This window comes from Pyxicephalus adspersus, chromosome 2 (assembly GCF_032062135.1).
Source record: "Pyxicephalus adspersus chromosome 2, UCB_Pads_2.0, whole genome shotgun sequence".
Classification (NCBI taxonomy): domain Eukaryota; kingdom Metazoa; phylum Chordata; class Amphibia; order Anura; family Pyxicephalidae; genus Pyxicephalus; species Pyxicephalus adspersus.
In genome coordinates this window covers 33341275-33362059 of record NC_092859.1, presented here as the reverse complement: position 1 = coordinate 33362059, position 20785 = coordinate 33341275, and the positions used below count along the sequence as shown (strand labels likewise).

At 36.8% G+C, this 20785-nt stretch overlaps 1 protein-coding gene across 2 annotated transcripts in view; it reads left to right on the top strand.

Moving 5' to 3' along the window:
• Window positions 1-20785, top strand: part of KCNA5 (potassium voltage-gated channel subfamily A member 5) — a 45060-nt gene that overhangs the window by 13966 nt on the left and 10309 nt on the right. Inside the window, exon 2 of one of the 2 annotated variants that reach the window (XM_072400340.1) lies at window positions 19592-19675. The exons of the other annotated variant lie outside the window; for it this stretch is intronic. The gene's annotated coding sequence lies outside the window, so the exon portion shown is untranslated. The remainder of the gene's footprint in view (window positions 1-19591; window positions 19676-20785) is intronic. 2 annotated transcript variants of the gene reach the window in all.

Below are 20785 nucleotides of genomic sequence, written 5' to 3'. Positions count from 1 at the left end.
ATTTACCTGATTTAAACTGTTCAGTTCAGCTTTATGAAGGTTCTGTGTTATCAATGTTCTTACAAATAAATATTTTATGCTGAAGGTACACAGAAGTGCAACTAGGCAACAGGATTATTCATTTTCCTTTTTTTCAGATTTTAAGGATTTCTAGTGAAGTATGGACATATGTTGAGCGAGGCTGTTTTTTTTGGTGCTTGTCTTGTGTCAAAAGCAGGTCAGCAAATTAGAGCTGATTTTGATGCAGCAGAACATATGATTTTTCAAAGTCTGCATTCGATCTGCTTTGCGTTGTGTTTGGATCTAGCATGTTCTAAAGGTCAAATACGTGAAATGCTGCTAAAATAGACAATGCTTTGTTTGCCAAGATTGCCAATAGACATAAACCAGAATATATTATAAACCACATGCTCTGGTGCTGCTATACATTTCAGTGTTACAGGTATTAGACATTATATTATCTTTGTGTGGCCAAAAATCATTCTGTTTACTACTAAACCTCACCCGAGGATACAGACAGAAATAAGATTCAGGTATCTCCTTTGTACAAAGTATAGTATATTAGTATATATATATATATATATATATATATATATATTATTATATATATATATTAGTATATTATTAATATTATAGTATTAGTATAATATGATTATTGCATTAATTCTTGCTTGCTTTAAAGCACATTAGAAAAACGCCACATTTTCTCTGTACATCCCCTCAGTAAGTTTAGGCCTTAATTTTCCTTTCCAACAGCGCCACTGAGCCAAAAGTCAGCAGTGAACTTTACCGGCAGCAATTAATTCAGGACGCATTTTCCCGAATTATTTAGTATTATTTTATTTATCTTGGGCATTTAAAAAATGAGTCATTGCTGTAATTAAATAGTTGCGACAATGAAAGGCCAGCATTAATTTCATAAAGCAAATATTTCCTCCTGTAAGTGGATTACATATGGTAAAAAGCAGGCAGCATTTCCTCCTGTTGTATAAATCAAATCCAATTTCGGATTATAGAAAATATCTTGCATCCTTATTGCTCAAATAAAAAATAATTATAATCATAATAAAAACAGCATCTTCTTTGGAAGTTGTCCTTGCGTTTGGCGTTCACACATTCTGCGAAGAATCGGGTTTGTGCCGAGGGAGGACAGCAGACGGTGATGCATAAGTATACTCAGGGAAAACTGTAAACACATTTCCAAGTTGCTGTCATTGGGCATGTGGCGGACATGCTGTATGACAGAAGAAGAATCTGGAGTGTTTTTAGAACATGTTTATTTGCTAAAACTCTGCGAAAATGAGAGATGACCATGAAAACAGAGATTTCTGTTTTATCAATGCAAGGATAGCTCCAGGGTCTTTTTATGCCTAGCTCTGGGTCTTGTGTATTCAAAAATGGAGGAAATAGGGTAAAAAAAAACATAATGGCTACATGGATTTAAAACTCAACTAAACCAAAAATTTAACATGACAAGTTCTCAAAGCAATTATGTTGATTGGTATTTATTTCATATACTAATTAGATTAGTATATGATAAGTATTACCTATGGAACTGGGCTTTACAAATTCAGAAACTCATTGGGCCTGATTTATTAAAGGGCTGGAGAGGATACACTTTCAGCAAATAGGCTGGGTGATCCAGCAACATTTGCTAACAAATGACTTTTAAGAAATCTTTTCCAGGTTTGCTGGATCACCTAGCTTCACTGCTGAACAGTTTAGAGAGCTGTAGTTGAACATTTATCCATACAGCCCAGGACCTCTCCTTTTATTTTCTTGATGCTTAGAAATAAAGTCTGGCACCTTTTGTTCTTTCTACCTTGGATATCACAAAGCCATATTTGGTTGACCCTCCTATTGGCTAAATTCATAGATGGGATATAGAGCAGTGTGCAAACACATCTCACCCATGAACAGATATTCCGTCCAACACTTTGCTTCTATAAAATGTTTGTACTCACAAATGTACCTGATTGCTATTAGAGACATGTTTTGTTAATATTATAGATTTATTAGGGCTTTAAAGAATGTTTGAACTCTAACAATGAACTTTTCTTATTAGTTCCTGTTTGCTTTCTCAGACCACCATTAGGACTTTGTTATATCTGTTCAGTTATAAAAATACCTGTTGATCAGTTGACCTGCCAGAAATCTTGTGAGCTGATAACTTTCTTTGCCATCTACATTTGATGGTTCTTATCAGTTAAAATATTTCTTGCTAACTCTGTTAAAAATGTTTCCCTTTTATTGTGAACATGATACGAGGGGGAGGTGTTCTATTCTTCCTGCCCCGAGGTGACAGTACTTCTTCATAGATACAGTACATTGACTGAGCATTGTCCCTCCTGGGTTGGAAGTGTGTGACTGTTTAAATAAAGCAATACATAGGTAAAAATAAAACAAATGCATCTATTCTATCTACCATCTGATAAATATATATATATATATATATATATATATTGGGATTAGATTCACTTTAATTACAATGGAGTAATATGGAGTAATAGGTTTAATAAGTCCTCCCCAGCAGCAACCTTTTCTTTACAGCCATTTTGCTTTGATTCTTTAAGTAGAAGAAGAAACTAGGAATACCAGTATAGTATATATATTGTATATGCAGGTAAAATCCCTTTTAAGCTGCTTTATGGCAAGCAGCCATTTGCCATGTATTCTCTGCATCCTGGGGATATCTCTTTGTCTCGCTAATAAAACGCCTTGGTGGAATCCCAGATTATGAATGGGAAAATAAATGAGCGAAATGATGCAGATGCACCTAGAACATTTTTTTTATCCTAAATGGGTGAGTTAAATTGTCTAGATAGAAAAACAAAGAGATGTTAATGGCAACTGAGTGGATATTGCAGTGAAATCACTGAAAATAATGCAATACTAATGTTTACGACTGTTGTCAATCTCATCTGGGCTTCTAAGGAAAATAATTAGATGCACAGAGGAGAGCAGACAGAGTAATCCTGCTGTTGATAAAACAACTACACTTGGAAAACATCATTTTCTCTTTTACTAAAAGAGCTGGGAAAATAGTAATAAAGTGTACCTGTCACACATATAACAGCTTTGAAAAATAACTAAAATTCTGCTGAGGTGTGTGACTACATATACCATGCTAATTAATTAAAGTCATGTGGGTAGGATAAAAGTGCATGCAAAGAGGCTCAGTACAAAATATATATTATCATAGACAGTATATTTAGAAAAAAAGACAGCTGAAGTTATAAATCTTGACTGCTGAGCCTCTTAGTTTTTGGGGTTCTGGGGTGCATCATTTGATAATCAGAATGCTAAATAGGCATCTGAAAATGTCAGTTAAGAGGCATTTCTTTTAAAAAGCACCATGCATTTCCTGCACATAAATCAATCTCTGTAATTTTCATTTTATCTGGGCTAGAACATCACGAGGGACGTTCCATCCTTGATCATCTAATCACTTTTCCTTTATATTACCTGTGCACTGATACTTACAATTCCTGACTCCGGCAATGCCTGTAACGATGCTTCCATTCTCATCTGCTGCCATCTACACGTCTCTCTGTAATCACAGCTACAGGGGTGACATCATTAGGATCCAGATAGCAGGTCAATCCAGCTGATTTACTAAAGAATTTTAGGCTGTTTACATACCAAGTTGAGTTATCACCCTCATCATTATTCACCTAGCTTAGTGAATATGGTGATAGTGCACATTGCCAAAACTACCCAATCATGTGAAAAGGAATCTAAAAAACTTTGTGAGTATGACTTAATTCAGTAGAGCTTCATGTCATTTCTTTAGCTAGGTGAAACATAATTTGCAATGTTGAGCAAACAAGCAAACAGCTTATATTCCTTTAGTAAATCAATCCCATAGTGACAATAAGAGATGGTACAATGAGTTATAGGCTATGTAGACATTTACTAGCTTTAAACAAATGGGAGTATGAGCCCTAAGGGCCATTTTAGACCCACGGTGAAACCACAGCACTCCAATTCATGTCAATAGGAGTGGCTGGGAACCAGTTTTTGCACATGGAAGTTTGAACCACGGTTCCTGGAAGCAAGAAGACACTTTTGACCCTGCTGTTGCTGTTAAAAGATTTCCGCAGCGCAATTGTGGTTACCAGTGGTGTGATTTGCCTCTCCCTAACACTAACAGTTTGCTGTGCGCCCTGAAGCAGTCAACCAAATGGTTTTTTTGTGATTTCTATGTGCTTATAAAAGACAACTCCTAAATATATAATGCAAGCTCTACAGATGTTGTACAACCTTAAATAGTGAGGTGAGAGCACAGATCTAATTTAAAACTGTCCCATCATAAGCACATACTATAGATGAAGAAAATATCTGCTTCAAATGCCTCTGGTGCATACCTCGTCGTTTTCCTAATGTTAGTCTGCTTAGAAAATTTTTTCAAGTTTTGCTAAATGCAATTATAAATTATAAAAAACTACTACCTTTTGTAATGCAGAGACCCGAAGGGACAACTAAAGAGAGATTCAACTTTACAAAGCAGCCATGCTGGCTGAGTAAATACCTTTCTGTTAATAATACTCATAATTACTGACAAGGTTATAATTCATTCCTGTTGGATTCTGTTTCAATATGTTTACATATATAGGGGGATACATAGTTTGATAAAAGTGTTTCTTGTGAAGTTAAGAAAGAATAAAAACTGATGACATAAATCCGCTGTGACACATGGTGAAGGCACAAAGGTGTCAAAACACATTGCCACCATGAAGTGCTGAAGATCAAGTTCTTATATATTTATCTACTTCACAAGGAAACATTTTTCTGCTCAGTCTTAAGCATTTTAGCGAATTCGTGGAGCCATTCACCCGAGCTATGAATGTTTACTTTTAGTCCATTTGGTCAGTTTTATAATTAATCTTTGGACTTACATTTAAAGGTGGCCAAGGTCCAGAGATTGTATCAGATTACTATAGTAAATCTAAAATCTGATATACAGATATCGAGGCTTCGGAAAGTTTCAATACCCCTCCTCATTGGTAATCAGTAGATTACCATTCCCCTGCACAAGGCTAAATGAATTTACCAAATTAAGTTCTTACATGTAGACAAAAAATGAAAACTATTTAGATTCACTGAAAATTTATAGTCAAGTTAGCTGACACATACTGATGACGCTTAGACATAGGCTTCAATTGCCTTTGCTTATCAAATGGGTTTACAAAAATCCTTCCAATTATTAAAATATAGTAATAGTCCAGGCGTTGCTCTTCACTCAAACCCCATGATCAGTTCTTCACAATGAGTTCATAGGCAGCTCAAGGCTACTACTGTATTTGATGTAGATTGGAATTTGATGTATGCTGACCAGTGAAAGTAAATGATCTGTACATGGTTGTCCTTTTTTTAAATTTAGTCATTATTTTGCTGTGCAAAACCCATCATGTGACTGTCACAGCCATTCCTTTTCAGGAAACTCATGGATCTATTTTAGGCACCAAATCTCTGTGTTTCTTACTAAATGTTGGCCTTGGATACATCAAAGTTCTGCTACGCTTTGTGCAACAGCTAAAAACTCACCCCTAATGGAACCGTGTAATCAATTAACAAAATAAAAATCACCAGGAGAGGGTTACATAAAAAGCTCTCCGTAGCCTTTAGAGTCTAAAAGCCCAATAGGGACTCATTTAGAGTAATAATCCACAAAACCAAGACTGGACTTGCACAGATTTCACAGAGACTGTAGCCAAGGGTAGTTTGCTTGGAAAGTGCCAGTGGCACTTTTATGTTTTGAGAACACGATAATTAAATGCATGGTCTAGTAAAACAAAATACTGTGTTCTGGTAGCCGCCTAGTTGTATCATCTGTTAGTATTCAGCATATGTACTTGTTTATTTCATATATATTTAGATGCAGGCTATGCTGCATAAATGACAGTTATAGGGGGTGAAGTAATTGATTATGCTGCTGGGGAGAACTTGCTACAGTAACCTATTATTCATATGGGTTTTACCTTTTTTTTGCAGTTCAAAAGTTTGCACAGATTTGTCCCCCCACCACATTCCTGCCAAGCAGGGCAGGGAACTGATCTTTTTCTGCTGCAGTTTTCACTTCACTTTCAGGTACTTTATCTTACACTGACACATCAATGATCCTGTAAGTCTGTCACCCTTTCTCCCTCCATCCGCATGCTTATTGCACTGCAGCACTCTTAAATGGCTCCTTGTAATTCTTCTTCCTCCCCATCTCTGAGCGCCACTGTACAATAGGCTGCAAGAGGTTAATGCCAAGTCAAACTCAGGTGCTTGCTTTTAACAAAACATTTACTGATATATTAGAGACTATAGAGGTGCACCAGTTTGTCCCTTTAGATCTGCTTTGACTTCAGCTTTAAATAGTGTTAGCTAGAGTTGTGTGTTGCATTACTTTGATCCAGGTAAACTTTACTTTGGTACAGGGCACTGACTTCTTTCAGAAGTAACAACAATCATCTGTAGTATCTAATTTTGTTCACTTTCAAAGGTTTAAATTACTTGAAAGGTTCACTTTTCTGTTTTTTGTGGTTTGCACAAATCACAAGCGTCCCGTCATATTTGATTGTAAAAGCATCAGAGAGGTAGAATGTTTTCTGTATGATCTTACAAAATGACAGAATTTTGGCAAAGTCAGTGTGATGTTTATACATTGTAAGAATTTAAATGAAACCATGAGTAGTATTTCTTTGATTGCTGGAAAGTTCCTTAATCCGTCCTAACCTCAGTGTGAGGATAAGTTTTTTGAAGTTAGTTTTATTTAGAGACTCAAGATGGGTCCCTGTCATATTCATTTATATGGGTCGTTCTGTTACTCTGCATACAAAAGACTGAATTGCATTGTTTCTTGGCAGAGAAGTTACAATAATAAATATACTGGATAAATTAAAGGCCAGTTGGGGAATGACAATAAGAATGAGTGCCAGTGGATCATCGCACAACTTGCGGCATGCATATTACTGTGCCCTGGGCACATTCTTGCAATGCACATGTGTAAATAGGCCTTATAGTTAAATGGCATCTAATCTTAAAGCAAAAGTAAAGTTATTACAAAATTGCGAGCAGACGACCTGTCACTGTTATAAAACATACTTACCTTCCTCTTCACAATCGTCTTTCTAATTACACTTCTAAAATATCTATTCCTACTTTCAGGGTAAATGATAGGGGTACAGTACCCTGATTTCAGCGTTATACTAGGTCACAGATATTATTCTTGTCAGTAGCAGAAGAACAAGGAGCTGCAAGGAGGGCAGATAGGCAGAGTATAAGAACAGTATGAGGTTAGAATATATGAGTTTAGATATATGGAAGAGACAATTGCTAAACTGGTAATATCTTTTGGTTTGCCCTATAAAAAAATATGCCACCTACTGATATTAAACTTCTTCGCCAGTCCTACTAGATATTAGTAATGTTAGAAGTAGAAAGAAGGAGGATGAAGAAATGTAGGAATTTATTTACGGTTAGTCTACTGTCTTCAATGGACAAATCAGGTACATGTGAAGTACAAGTGAAGTACATGTAAGGAATGGAACCACAGACCTGGGGCCAAGGATTTGCTAAATATTGCTAATTAAGTTGTTTTAGCATACCTGTTCCAGGTGAGTGTCCTACGTGACTACCCTGTTTCTGGTAGTAAAAGCACATACAGAGTGACGACTGTAGAGCCATTTAATAACAGCTCAGCATCCATATTTTTGTTCTCACGTGTTTAATTATTATAGGTGGAATTTTTTCTCCTTTTCCAGATGAATATTTCACTGCACTCATGAGCATATTAGTTCAGCTGGCAAAACTGATTCTTCTGTGCCCCAATAACAGGTATACTTTGCTGTCATTTGTCTAATAACAAAATGGAGATTAATACAGGAAGCTCAAGTCTTTGAGAAAAAAAAAATGTATTATAATGCATTGTAGAACCAGAATAGATAATGTGGTATGACATAATGGACACACTTTATGAATCTATCCAAACAGCATATGAATGAAAAAAGAAAGGTAACCATAGCAATGGGTTTAAACATGCCTCATGACCCTTATGCGGAATACATCACTTAAATCTCAAAATGATCTTGTAAAATCAAATATTTAAGCAAACTGTTACATAAGTGTCACACTGCTGCATCCTCCTTCTCCATCTGCTTGAAGTGCATTCACATGCAATTATTTATTTATTTATTTATTTGCTTTAGTGAAAAGAAGCATATAATTAGGTTATACAATAATACGAACATATTACATTTTTTAGAGGGTGAAGAAAAAATGTAAACATAAATAAGTGATCTAGAACAACACAACTACAAAAAAAACAAAAATACATTTATGCTTGATGTCCCAAAACACATCATTTCAGTAAAGTCTGGTTTTAAGCCCTAAACCAGGGGCGTCAAACTCTGGCTCGGGGCCAAATCTGGCCCTCAAGATACTTTTTTTTGGCCCCCCCCAAAGAATTCTGAAAATGAACTACATCTGGGATGCCCACCTACCCGCCCTCGTTACCACCTCACATCATCATTTTCAATACATGCAATACATGGACAATTTTTCCTGTACACCCATCATGTGACACAAAGTCTGGGCAATGATCACATGGTGCCTGACTACCAGGGGCATTGTGTTTGTTTCAATCCATTAGAGACTGCATAGTGTAATATTTAGTGTCAGACTGAACAATATTTAGTGTCAGATGAACAACACACAGCCTGCAAAGATAGAAAGAAATTAGCTTTTTCAACTCTAAAGTGTGTGTAGAGGGGTTTGTTTTTGTTAGTTATGGATGAAGTAGTAAACTTCCTCAATAAATTTAAAGTTTGGCCCCCGACTTGGTCTAAGTTTTTAATTTCGGCCCTTTGTGTACTTGAGTTTGACACCCCTAAACTTTTGTGTATGGGTATACAATCTCCACTCATCCTCACTCATCATCTTCATTTACTTTGGATCCCATCTCACCCCGGGGAACAGAAATGGATGGATCCAAAATGAATAGGAATAGCGGAGATTCTGTCCCAATGCACACACCGCTATGCCCACCCTCTATGGAATCTTTTTATCTATTTTAATCTTGTTGGATCGACTTTGACATCACCACCAGCTCTTTCCTCCAGTGGCACGAGAAGGATTAGTTTGTACAGCTACACCACACAGAGCAGTATATATAAAAGCAATATACTCCCTGTGTGGCAGAGATTTCAGAGATCTCTAAGCAAGGCAGTAAAGTATTCTCTCTTTTATTACTAATAGAATTGAAAATAGCAATGCTTTCCCTGTTACCACAACATTGACACATCGATATTTGAACATGTAGACCAGCCATTTTCAACCAGAGTTCTATGGAACCCTAGGGTTGCTTGTTGTATTGTTAGGGGTTCCCAGAGCTGTGACCGACTGACTATCTAATTCTGCCTGTATGGCTTCAAGTCCAATGCCACTTGGTAGAGTCTGCAGTATGGCACCAATGATCTGATGAATGATTCTGGCTACCAATGTAAGGGGGGAATTTCTGCCACTAACCTCTGATTGATTATTAGCAGGGTTTTCCAAAGATCTAAATAATTTTACAAGAGATTTTTTGGGTTACAAGGTTGAGAAAGGCTGATATAGACATTGGGATAGAAATTTCCATCTAATATCAGCATTTAAAGTCATTACTTCCTACTAGCAGTTATCAGCTCTGCAGTACCCGTCTCCATTGTCACCATTTGTGTATACGCTGGATGGAACTATGGTATGATGTTGTGATGTTACACAGGTATATGTGTTTAGCAAAGCGTGTCTCTCATCAGTATAACATGCTTAAGCCATATTCTAACCCTACTCAGTTCTCTATAATTCTGCCCATTGGCAAGCACCATTCTATGCAAATACAGATTTTGGAAATATATAACTGAGAACAGGTATAGCGAATGAATTTTGAATGGACATCATCAATTTCAATACACAGCCTTACCCATCATTTGATTAAATTGCGGGCAGAAGGGGCATAGAATGGAACTCTGGGGAATGATTGGTAAAGAATTTTTATGGTAAAAAACTGATCAAATAATAATCAGGGAAATCTTGTCATCTCCAAAAGAGCTGATTAACATCTATTAGGTGTTATATTTACACATTAAAAAGCAATCATTTACTATTTAAAAATAAAACTGGTGCTAGGTCTACTTTGAATAATTTTTGTAACTGAAGCAGCCATGAGACTTAAAGGCACAGCGGACCTTTAAAGTTTTTTAATATCTACATATTTTTGAAAGACAGAGAGGCCTGGTATTTGAACTTATATATTGTATTGAATATAACACAGAGCTTTGTTTTATAACATGTTTTGCAGTTACCATGGAAGACATTTAGCCAGCTTTCAGGGCTGCTGTGTTAAATTAATGTTTGTATACTTTTCACATGCATTTTTGGTATATGTGAGGCAGAAGGTTCTACAAGCTGTATGGCTGTTCCAGAAGCTGATACGGGTAATAAGTTATTGGCAAGTCTCTGGCAAGTTTAAACTCTCCCTGGAGGAGAACAGAGCCAGAAGCTGCTTATATAAACAATATTCATAGGTAAACGGTAACGACTGTGACATTTTAGGGGGTCTGTTCATGAAACAAAGTAATTATTGTTTTTTTTTTTACATTCTTTTGCATAATTTATTAACATGCTGTTTGCCTTTTAATCACTTTATGGGCTTTTTTAAGTGCAGCACATAGAAACAGCAGTAAAATAATGGAAGAAAAATAAACGGGTAAACAGGTAATAAATTGCAGGAAAATTAAAAAATAATGTATTTTCTCTGCTTTTTCTTTACTTACATAGTGCTGACATATTCCACAGTGCTGTACAGACAACTTTTCAAATCAGCTCCTTTTTAAAATCATATGTCCCTAGGGATTTATTCTGTCTGCATTAAAGCCTAACTCTCTATGTCACTCTGCTCACCTTTCCTATACTGCACTACAGGGGATTGCAAGAGGGTGATACAAATGTCAAATCCAGGTACTTACGTAAGTTTCATTAATAATACAGAGCAGCATTATTTGTGTCTTTTATACTTGCCTGAAGTTTGAACATTAGAAGGACATTACAATAGCAAATGACCCTAAAAAATCCCTGGCCTCTTTAGCTGCTTGCACTGTGAGGATCTTGGTTCTCATACTTTAGAACAAAGACTGTGAGGTTTTACTGTATTTTTTGCCATATAAGACACACTTTTTCTTCCCCAAAACTGGGGGGGGGGGAAAGTTGGTGCGTCCTATATGACAAATGTGTTATAAAATAATTAAAATAAGATACTCACCCGATACCCGATCCTGCGTGTGTCTCTTCTCCTCGCTGGCTGCAGCATGTGTCTCCTCTCCTCTCTGGCAGCAGCGTGTGTCTCCTCCTGGCTGCAGTGCAGAGCGAAAGAAGCCGGCACAGCGCCCCCTGCTGTTCCCTGTCCTAACTGCCGTACAGTGGAAAAAAAGCACAGAGTGATCAGAAGGGGAATTTGAATGGCACATGAGTGATCAGAAGGGGAATACTGGTATGAATGGCACATGAGTGATCAGAAGGGGAATATTCTTTCAGAATCTTTTTTTTCTAGATTTTCCTCCTCTAAAATTGGGTGCGTTTTATATTCCGGAGCGTCTTATACGGCGAAAAATACGGTAATTATTTCTAACAGCTTAGAAACATCTTCATAAATAGAGGAGAAGAAACCAGTACAAATAAATAGACTGAACACTTTCACATACAAAAACACTGTCCAAAGTGGGCACACAGACCACGATAAAAACTTGACTTTTCTCCTAAACCTGTGGAGATAACCAACCACATTTTAAAATCATTCCACATTTGTTGTGGTCACCCATTAGTAAATGTCAGAATGGGCTATGATGGAAAATGTCCTAGGAATTTCGTTTTTTCCTTGTGTTTATTTTTAGTTTTAACTGAAGCACTTTCCTACAGCTAAATATATTTCACATTGCAAGCTGAACACTGCCAAATTATAGTAATCCATTTGAAAGACTACAGTGCATAAAATGAGTTAAACTTAATTACCGTACCTTACAAAAGTGTGCAGTTTCCTTTGCTGATATTCTTAATTGTGTGTGTTTAATTTAGTTTTTTTTTAGTTTTATTTTCAAGCGTTTAAAAAATACCCTACAGTACTTTAGGAGGAAAGGATCTACTTTTTCTGCAGTCAGAAAGTGCCCATCCTGAGAATGCACAAATTTTAAGTCTGATATTAGTGAATATAAAACCTGATGTTGTAGCAAGTTTTCAGTCAAACAACTAGTTATCCAATCAGTTGGGTTGTATTTAGGTTTCTGATTTATATCACTAGCATTTTTTCATGATAATAAAAAATTGCGCACCTGTTGTACATCAGTTATATAGTTTGATATCCCTAATGCTGAAAAACCACCAATGTGTTATTCCGCTACTGTACTGGTACTAGCCTGCAAACTCTTAAACACCAAAAAGCAACACAATTGTTTATGGTGCCACTTCTAGGGTTTGGTGTAGAAGAACTAGGTGTGAGATGCTCACAGAAGTGCTAATTACATTTCCTGTCTGAATTGGGAACATGTTCCCACCTTTCCTCCTTGTGTCAATGCTGGTGATTCACCTTAATAGTTTAAGGACCCAGTGTTGTCACATACTGATTAGAAGAAAAAGTATATTTAACTTATATAGGCTTCCCTTTTTCATTGATTGACAGGAATGATAGAAAAGTAAAGGAATGTGCGCATGTGCACAGTATAAACTAACATTAATGTTTACTGTACATACTCAAATATAAACCAAGACATTTTCCCCCTCAAAATGCCAGTTAAAAAAGAATCTTAGTTTATGCTTGGTACACGACTAGATAGCACTGTTGTAAAATGTGTAAAAAAACTCTTGCCATTTGAGATGGGAGAGTTTGTTACACACTTTTCATGATGACACAGCATCATCTATTATTATTACACACAGTATTTACACAGGATTTATTAGCAAACAATAAGGCACAAAAGATTATTTAAGAGCAATTGACCCATAATAGCCAACCCAGAAATAGAAAATACATAAGCTGTAAAAAGGTGACAATAAGATTTACAGAATAAGCCCATGTGTCTTTTTTCCTTTAAATAATTGTTTTGAAAATAACACACCATAGATGTATTTATATTCATTTATGTTATTGGCATTTCTAATAAATATTGTTTTGAATGTTAGCCCTGGCAGCTACAAGTAATGCACTAGGTTTATTTTGAAGTCAAAGCATTTTCCTGTATATTTAGGCAAAAATAGGTATCCCGGTTCTTATTTAAATTGATTTATGGTTTGATATTATTGGTAAATACTTAATTCATCTTCTGCTAAGACCCTATAAGTGAATATCATGCAAGTCACTTGCTGATGGGAAAAAATCCCAAGGTTTTGTTGTAGAGGAATCTGCTTAACCAGATAGATCCTTGTATGTAAAAACTGTTTGCAAGCAAAATTGATTGTGTCGTGCACATTTGTAAATACCATACTTCTCTTTAATTCCTTATCTGTACTTTTATAACAAGAGGAATCTAATTTGTTGCTATAAACAAATTTGACTCTCCCATCTGAAGCATGTTTCAGACAGATTTGTTAATAATACAAGTGATGAAAGAGACCAAAGTTTGCTAGTGGTAACAAGAATAAACAAATCTTCCAGACAGATAAAAATGGCATGTGAAATTCCCTTTTATTTCTATACTATTTTCATGATTGCTGTATACGAGAATCAGGCATACAGACTTGACCTTACTTAATAAAGATAGCTAATGGAAAAAGACTTCTATAAAAAACATACATCACATTTCTGGATGACATTATTCCCATGAGATCTGCTGAACGTCCTAATGATTTGTGTTGTAGAGAAAGTTTCCTTGCGGTTTCCCTGTACAGTTTAATGTATGAAAATACTCTAGCCAGCCTTGTTAAACAGACTTTGTTCACAGACCATTAATTACCACTAGCTGATGTATTTCTTTTTGGGACAAGGCATCCCAGTGTATGGATAGGAAAGTTCTAGATGGGCTCTATGTAGCACCCAGATTGAGGCATTTTTCGTATTGAGGCTCCAGAATAAGACAATATGGTTTCTATTGGGCAAAAGGCTTTTGTAAAAGCCACTGTTGAGGGTCCTGGTGCTGTCCAACGGCAAATTAAGAGGCTTTCTTGGTCACCATTGTCTATGTTTTCTTCTGGTCTGAGAATCTAGGAAGTCACTGGCCAGGAATTTCCGCCAGGAAATCTGGTGACTGTAATTTGCCATGAATGTTTTTAACAAAGACAAAAGCAGATTTCTAAGCCGTTAGAAATCACTGACTTTTAAATCTCTGTTGTGTTCTTTAATTATGAATTACTTCATAATGCAGCTACAGCAAGGGTTTGTGATAACTTCCCCTGTGTTGAACCCAAACATAACACAAGGCTATATGGTTAATCACAAAGGGTTATCCCTAGGTGTTACTCAAGTTAACAAATTTGGCATTTAATTTATTTTAACTTGGAAAGCAGAGTGAGTGAAGGATCTGTAAAATTCTATTTGCTGGACCCCTGTCATATAAGTGAAGCTGGAAGCACTCTGATCTTAGTGTTTCCATGTTCATGTACATCAGAATCTGTCTGTAAGTGGCCAGAATGTAAATAAACCAAGTACTCGGTTTGATGTATAAAAAAAATAAAAATAAACAAAATGTTTGCTTGTGATAGTAAAATATGGAATTACAAAAATACAGCAAAATGTATGGTACCTAAAGCTTTGCCCCAATAGCATTTTGGGGGGAAAGTCTTGGTTTGTATATACAGTAAAATATGCTTTGTTTTTTAAAGCCTAAAATACACATTTTAGGATGTGTATTGCATAGTTTTCTAGGGAGATATTCAACTATTTAAGGCTCATTTACTACTTGAACGAAATATGCCAAAACTTTACTGTCCATAGTCTGTGTAAAGGCTTAAAACAATTGCTGTGTGTTTTTTTAGGGGTAACCCATTACATGAACATTACTCATACAAACTTAACAATTCAACAGTTCAAAACAAAACAAAAAGTAAAGCAACCTAACCTTGTCACTCTAGCACTATGCTGGATGACCAATCCTGCCACATATTATCAAAAGTTAAGGAGGGTAGGAGGTTTGCTCTTTGGTGGTGCTTTAGCCCTTGACATGTATGCATTATTATAAAAAGTAAATCTGATTCTTGCTCCACTTTAATTTGGAGTTTATTGTCATATATGTGTAAAGCCATACTGATTTCCAGCTAACTATGTGAGGCACAAGCACACATCCTATGCATGCTGGAGCTTGAAGCTTGGCTTTTACTGGGACCAAATAAAAATTTTACAATTTTGTTATAAAATGAAAGAAAAAGGCTGATTGGTTGCTGTTAGTAACAATTTCACTTTTGTTTTCATTTTGATTCTTTTTTTAGTTTGAATGACTCATCCACATTGTGTGTTTGTCACAGCTTGAATTTCGTATGCAGGCAGCTGGAGGCCATATGCATACAAATATTCCTCATCACGAATCCCTGCTGTAAAATTTTATAAGCTCAGGGGACATGGACCCTTGGTTGTCTGGATCCAGAAATGTTAATCAGGTGGCTACAAAATATTTATTCAGTTTTTTTAAGCCTTTCACTTTTTTTCTGTGGAACGTATGGCACAGCTCTATAAATCCAGGATTTGCTTTGCATTTGAGAACAAATCCCAAGATTTAGTAATGTTCCTTAGGATAGAGCAAGCAAAATAAAAAGCCTGATCTTTCCGGATGTGATTTTATTTGCAACATTCAGGTTACTGACCGGCTGGGGGTTGTTGTTCCTTTTGATAAAATGGGTCCCAATGCATGGAGATTTTATGTAAAACATTTTCCATGGTGCCTTGGCTTGGGGATATTTTGGGTGCTCCTTAAGGTCATGGTATAGCTTGTGCCCTAAGAAGAACACCAGGATCCAGTAACAACAACTAATAGGATCTTCATGTTAATCACAAACCGGGCTATATGTTTGTTAATATTATAACAGTACTAGAACCTAGTGTACTGCCTAGGGCACGGGCTCACATCTTGCAGGGTACCTGAGGTAGAAAGTGCCCAAGGATTACATGTTTTAGGCAGTGTTGCACTGCTTCTTCCACACACAGGGCAGACCACACTACTCACATACTAAATTAAAAAAAAAATATTTGGCTATGGTTACCTTTACCTTTGATATGGGGGAAAGGAGGAGGCAACATAGTTGATAGCTGGTACTGACTACAGTTCAGCTTTAAATTGAATGCCACTAATAAAATCATTTTAAAAAAGGCATTTCACATACACCTGTTTGGTTGTAGGAATATGGAATCTTTGGTCTCTAGCAAAGCTGTTGGCAGTAACTTCACTCCTCCAGGAGTGTCAGTTGCCAGATCCCCAGGTTTTCATCCTCCAGTGCCTAAATCACTATAGTACACTGTTTTGTTGTAGGGGCCAGTGGAGGAAACCAAAGGACCACACACTGAGAAGTTTATTGGGTATCAGGATTGATCCACTGCAAGAGATATTGTGTTTTGTCCACATCAAAAATTACAATGACGTTGTGGCTAGCTGAGATCTTTTTTCATATTACATTCTTCACCATAGAAACAGCAGTTCAGTAAGACCTATAACATGAAGTGAATATCAATGACAATAGCAGACAGGCTTGAAGTCCCAGGGGTCAGCTCCTCGTGACCCTGGATAAATCACATTTTCATCTGTCAGGATTAGAATGTAAACTAGACTGGCCAAGGGAATAGGACCTTGAGAAATCGAGTTATCAAAATATTAAAGGGTAACTCCAGGCAAAGGGACACTTGAGACTAAAAGCTATTTTTATAGGATTCTATATAAAAAAATATCTTGGCTGTGTTGTATTTTGTATGTGTATCTGCTTTTGTATGTAAAGTGAAGCCTGTTCCATACAACATGATAATACTGGATTAAAAAACAAAATGGTTAACTTAGGTACTGGAGGATTGTGTTTCTCCTTACGTCGATATTTATAGAGGAACTACAATTTTAGTAATAAAGCAATCATCATATATATTTTGTCATGCTAATGTATTATGGCTAAGTATAATAGTCACATAGATCACAATACTTAAGATCACAGTTCAGCAGCCCCCATATTTCCCACCTTGCTGCTTAGCCACCCTCCAACCTCCACTTCCCAAATCCCAAATAACCAACAACAGCTTACTGAGAATGAAAATGGCTTTTGTAGCCATTTAACAAGGCCCTTCACTAAATCCATTGATAAAAAATCATTGATATTTTGGACCCCAGCTGCACTGCACCACCGTGGGGCTGATTTTAATTAAGTTTTAAATTTAGATCCCTTAACCACTTTAGATCCCTTAACCATTTTTCCATCACTGGGAAACTGAAAACAGAGGGGGTGGACAGGACTCCTTCTTTTCAGCATCCAAATTTCTTACTTTTTTTCCTGCACTTCACAAATCTACTCCACAGATCACATCCCCACCATGTAGCCCAAGTAAAGTAGCTAAATAAATGTACTTTCTTCCTTGCCATCTTTGTTTTGGTATCATACATGGTCAGTATCTACTTCCTGGCCTTAGATGCTGGCTCAAAAGTGACAAACCCTTGCAAGTCCTAATGCCTGTGCACAGATCAGCCCTTGATGTAACCTCTCACCTTGCAAAAGCTTTTAAATTGCAATGTTGGGGGAGAAGAAATTAAGCAAATGCTTCCTTCTGACTGCAGCAGACTAGTTACATTATAATGACTTAATGACATTATGTCAGCCTAGTTAGTCTTTAGCTGGCTTTTTACTGATAAATGGTGGAGCTTTTTTCTTATTTCCTATTGCCATATATTCTGACTTGTCAGAATTGTGTTCTTGTAAACTTTTAACATTTTTAAAGGGTCTCCTTTAGGTTCAGTATAATATACCTTCAGAATGAACAATTTCAGCAAATGTGCAGAATAATAATGTTCCTTTTATAAATAAATCACAGCTTGTTACATGTCCTTTCCTCAACTGCTTCTTAACAAGAAGCATTTATTTATATAGAACATTCTTCACTTTATATATATTGAGAGTTTCTTCTAATTTCCTCCTCTCAGGAAGTTTAACTCTTCCACGTTATATGCTTGATTTTTGGCTTTATATAATGAAAAAGAAAAACACTGACCAGTACCACAATTAATTGGTATAGTATTCAATGGTTAATTAACAAATCTCAGTAAAAGTAAAGCTATGGGAGAAGTGTGAACACCATAATCGTTGTCATAAGGGAGAAGCTGAGGTAGTTACCATTGTTTACAGGTTTGTGTGCAGAGTGGTAGACAGCAGATACAGTCTGTGTCTCCATATACATATGTATTTGTATAAGTTTTTTGCCATTGTTTTGGCTTACTTTACGGAAAATTAAAGTGAAACTAAAAGTAGTACAGTGAAGGGCCTTATTGTTATGGTTCGTGTTACCATTGATAATTCCCATTATTTGTTCTCTCAGTGACCAAACAGGTGAATACAGACAACGGTGACCTTATTTAGTTTTATCGTTTGAAATGAGAAAAGTCTAGCCAGGGTTTCTCAACCAGGGTTCCCTGGACCCTAGGGTTCATCCAGAGGTTGTTAGGGGTTCCTTGAGAAATGGACAATTTGTTACTCACAATCTGTGAGTATCTGGCTATCTGTAAAGACACCATTCTTCCCACTGACCCAACTGTCTGCCATACTAATATACTGTGAGCTGTGAATAGAGCAAATATAGCACCATGGTACCATGAGGACCTAAAAGTTATTTTAAGGGGTCGTCCCCTGTTAAAAGCTTAAACAAACAATGGTCTAGACTGTACTTTATCAAAAAACTCAAGGACATGGCACAACTATTGCATTAGCTTTCTAGATGCAACCACATGGTAAGGTCAGACAGCAGCACCAAGTCCTGGAGTTCCACTGCAAGGGCAGAAGCAATGGTTAGTCGGACCCCACCTCCAAAAAAAACCATCAACCTGCTGATTAGACCAAAATAAATGCTTCCAATGCACAACAGCACAGAAATTACCCCCCCCCCCCCCCCATATAAATTTCTGTGTAACTGTATTACATCAATAAACCAAACAAAGATTCAACTGGTATCAGCACTGTTTATGGGCCCGTTTCAACTGGAAGACTCTGTAGGGCCTGTGGTGACAACTGCTCCCGTGTATTCCCTGTGCTCTGCTATAAAGCCTGTCATTTCCACAATACAGGCAGAGCTCTCCCTTGTGCTTCGATCTTGATAATTGCATGGTTGCCAAGTCTCAGAAGCCTCAGGGCTGGTTCTGCCGCATTTACTGAGCAGTGACTTGGCTTACAGGTAATCAGAATGGTGTTTTGTAAGTACAATTCCCTGGTGATGGGGTTACTGACTAGTCCCATTAAAGATGAACTCTAAGCAGATATAAAAGACAAAAATTAGTGCAGCTATGTAATCATTAATACACCAATAAATGTTTTTTCTTAATGAGATATGTATAAGTATGTGAATCTGTGAGTGACACAGAGGTGATCTCATCACTGTGCATCTTCTCTTTTCTTTACTGTTCCATTATAGGCTGGGGGTGGACAACCTGGGCTCAGAGGATTGAAAATGTAGCTGCAGAAAGGGAGTACTGTATAGGAAACCTTTAGATTGAAGGTAAATTTTGCAGCAATGCTGGTTTGGTTATTTTATCTTTTAATTGGTTGTTTATTTTTATATTGTCGTTTTTGGGCGGACTTCTGCCTACGTTGGTGTGTTTTTTTTTCACAATATGCTAAGTTTAGAAGTGCAAAGATCAGATGCACCCTTTGATGAATTCCAAATGACCTCAGAAAAACATCAAACTGATGTTAAATTGATACCATTGACAAAGACCCAATAAGTCAGCAGCAAGATCCTCTCCTACAGCGTCCCTTGATTGGCAAGTGAACAACAGCTTCCTGCTTCAGCTAGTAGGGTTTCAATATTGCAGGTAAGTAATAACCTTGCAGGTAAAGCACATACAAGGGTATAATGAAAGGCAATGGTATGGCTACAGCAGATAAATATCTTTGTTAATAAAAAAAAAATAAAAACACATAACCCACATGTATAAAACATAGTGTGTTTTGCAAATGTGCTCTTTGTTGCACCAGTTACTGGTCTCAAAAGAAGGCACAGCACACCAAAAATTTGTGACCATGGAAGTCATATGGCCAGCTCTTCTCCTATCATGCAGCTCCTTCTCTTTAGAGTTTGGCCTCCTTAGCATAGTGCATTGTAGCAAAAAGCACATAGTGATATTGGCTTTCCAGTATAAATAGCCCCAAAGTTTTATGCAGCATGTAGGGAACAACAAGGCATACCGTGCTGGACTTTCTATCCATCAGCTTTTAATTAAGAAATTAATTTAAGAAATGTTGTAGAAGGAGGAGAGAGGAGAGCTGAAAATCAATTCATTCAACCTCTGGAGTCCCTGAGAGATATGAGAAAATGTACAACTGGAAATATATTATTGCTGAACTCCAGAACATCAACTAACAACTTGGTGAAATACATATGCAGAGATGTTTTACAAGCAGATTTTTATTTCTGTCCATTCAGTTTTAACGTTTTTACAACCCTGCCTTACACCACAACCTCTTTTAACTGAGGAGACTTATTTTTCTGTTGTAGGTCTGCAACACTAAAGCTACGTACACACTTCCAATAATTATCGTTGGTAAACGAACGACGAACGATCCTGCACGATATCTGCGAACGATCGTATAGCACCGATCCTGTACA